Raw genomic sequence first — 3,448 nt, 5'->3', positions numbered from 1 at the left:
AACAGAGGAAGAGGAAGGCCTCCTCTGCGTTGGAAAGACCAGGTGGAGAAGGACTTGGCTTCACTTGGCATTTTCAATTGGCGTCAGTTAGCACAGAAGAGAAATGACTGGCGTGCTGTTTTGGACTCGGCCAAATTCGCTTAGGCGGTTACAGCGCCAAATAAGAAGAAGAAGAATAACACCACCTTATATAAATTCGCCTTGGGTTCTCACTAAGATATAGTTTTGTTCCCCATTTAAAATTTTCCGTTAGTTATTCGATCTTTACAAAAACAATGCACTTGAAATTTACAAAATAAACCGGTTGCGCAAACAACGTATCAATAACGTTTTGAAAGTGTAACTATGGTTTATTGCTGTATAACGGTGTTTTTATTTTACAAAAACTAAGTGAAGTTTCTGTTATTTTGGAGTATTCCCTTCATAATGGCAACAAAAAATAATGTAAAACAGCCTTTACGAAATTGGACTTTCGCACAGCCAAATGTATCATTTGACTTAATGTGAATTGGCATGAAAACTGCCTTTCTAATCATGCCAGCAGAAGCGGTTTTAAGGTCGATAAAAGATTAGTGTGTGTCGATTTGAATATCTAGTTTCTTTTCCGAGACTTTACGTGCTGTGACAATCTGCTCAATGATGCACTTATCACGTCTGAAACGCCACTGATAAGGTCCTATCAGTTGATTCGTGAAGGACTTGAGTCTTTCACACAAAAACTTATCAACAATATTAAGGAGGCTTATTCCGCGTTAATTCGGGAATGCATTCGCTAGACGAAATTCTTCGCACTCACGTCTTTCCTTTTGAATAAACGTCTCTCCTACCTCCTCTTCTCTCGGTATCCCTCAACTGTCGCTCGCTTACCCGATGGCCGCAGGGTGGCTTTGTATATTACGTACACTTTCAAAGCAGCGACAACAAGATACTGACAGATGAGTTCCCACTGCTCGTTTATATCCGCTCAATGAAGAGTTTCTTGTTTAAGTAGGATTGAGAGTCGATTGCGAAATTTCTCTGCTCTCCGTTTTGACAGCAGCTTCTCAACTCCAAGCTATCGTCGCCCTGCCTGACGCATGTTCTTCATTGCACAAAGCGGCATGCGGACGGTAGCTGCAAGAAGGTAGTGATCCCAGTTGATATTGGATCTCGAATGAAGCGCCTGTCCTGAACGCTCGAAGCGTGTCTTAGTCTATCACAACGTCATCAATTTGGTCCTTCGTTCATTGATCAGGTGACAGATAAGTGGCTTTTTGGATGTTTCGATGCGGGTACCTGGTATTATTCTTTACTGTGTTCCGGCCCACGGCGAAGTCAATCAGCCTCCTCCGAATCATGAAAGCTAAATTTTCTCACTCTTGGACCAAATATGCTTTCTTTAACCATCTTATCTTATCTACGCCCTCGGATAATAACTTTTTAGTCTCATCGTCCTTCTCCTCCGTCGGGGCATGCACACAATTTACACAAGGCATCTTGTTTCTTCTCGTTGGTTTAAATTTTTTACGCGGCACACAACCCATTTTTCTTAACCGAATACGCATTTTTATAGCAAGTGGCTTGCTCCAAACAGACGCTCTCTTGCAGCCGCACCGACTAGTGAATAGACGCTGCTGACATCAGTGAGCGTTTAAACCGAATAAGTCGGAGTGGCTCCAACGAAGCTCCTCTCCTTCTGTCGTGACCCAAGGCTCCACTACGATTGGTTACCACATCTCGCAAATAGGTGGCTCACCTTGCCAAGAGAGATTGAACGAGGACGCAAGAGACGGGATTGAGTATAGCCGTGCAACTGTAACTGTATACCAAGAACGAATATACCCCATTGTATTCCCGGCAAAACACTACGATAGAATATGTTAATGCCACAGACATTAAAAAAAAAATTATAAAAATAAATTATCAATTATTTATCACTACTTTAAAAAATTATCTCTAAAACGCAGCGCTTTCTCATAAATTGTGAGCATTAAAATAGATCTACAATTTAACCAAATCTAATATCTTAGCTCTTTAACCATAGCTTTACTTCACAAAAATTAAGCAGAAATTGATCTATCTTTTATATCTCCTTAAACGTTAACAGTCGTATCAATCTTAATACCGCAATCTGCAAAATACGCATGGTAAATAAATCACCCGCTTTCTTTCCATTTAAATAGATTTATCATAAAAGTGCATTTATAGGAGGAAAGGAGAACATATTTGCAATTCGAGTGCAGTAATGAGCTGTGAACAAAGGCTATAAAATTATTCAAACTCAAGCGTCAAGCGTCAAGTGTGCGTTGTCTAGAATAGAGACAAAAAAAAGTTCCCAAGCACAAAAGCGTAAAAACATAATCTCATCATGGGAACAAAGCGCCGAAGAAGTCTCATAGCAATTGATACATTCATACATACGAGTATATCAGCAGCAGAATATCAATGCTAAACATTCAATGAGCATTGCCGAATTTCAGCGCTACTAACAATAAGTAATATCCGCTGGGAATTTTCTATAACCTAACGCGATTTGGATACGCTAAATCAACGTAATTTGCCGTGGCTCATTTGAGCAGCAGTGCAGTGGCAGCAACGTGTCCACATGGAAGCTCGTAAGTGAGCCATCAACACGCTGATGAATGGCAGCCAACCGTATGTACATTAGATCGTACCACCTTATAAGCAAATAAAAAAAGTTTGCCATACACCCCCGAAAGCCGAAAGATTATTTGGAAAGCAATTTCAAAAATAAAAATAAAAATTTCGCCGAACCAATGCATAAGAACTAAGCAATTGCTTTTTCTTAAAATTTCATACCTTTCACTTAAATTTATTTGAACAAATCGGGTAAAAGGTCTGAAATTAAAAAAAAAAAATAAATCATTCGCTTAAGTTTTATGCATACGGCCCAATGTGTCGCCTTTTTACATTTCTTTTTTTCGTGACACCTACATCCGACAATAAACTACAACGGGCCACTTGAGGCCAATGAACAGAACATCGATATATGTATCAAACTTTAAAAACCGAATGTAAATGCCGAAGATATAACGGCCAAAAAAGAAATTTCGAATATGCTTTCGAATCGACAAAGCAAAAGTTTGATTCTTGCTGGGCTTTTATTTAATGATATTAGGGTGGTCGCCTGGGGTCAGGGGCGCACCCAGGAATATATTTTAGAAGGGTTTTATATTTCTGAAGATATATCACCGGAAAATACTGAAAATTTGCTTCAGATAATACCCTCTTTAAAATACATTTATGCAAGTTTTATGTACAGTATGTAATAAATAAATAAACGCTTTAAAATTCATAAACTGCACTTTATTTACAGATTAACAGAACTCAAACGCTTTTAACCGACATCAAAAAAAGGGAGGTTATCATCTCGCCGGAATACATAACTTTGGACCACGTGAACCGTTTTCAATAATCCTTTTTTTATTAGAAAGCTAGTACCTCAAGG

The sequence above is a fragment of the Rhagoletis zephyria genome, unplaced genomic scaffold, assembly GCF_001687245.7.
Source record: "Rhagoletis zephyria isolate East Lansing unplaced genomic scaffold, Rhagoletis_zephyria_1.1 Rzeph_scaffold_02268, whole genome shotgun sequence".
Classification (NCBI taxonomy): Eukaryota; Metazoa; Arthropoda; class Insecta; order Diptera; family Tephritidae; genus Rhagoletis; species Rhagoletis zephyria.
This window is presented reverse-complemented; position numbering follows the sequence as displayed.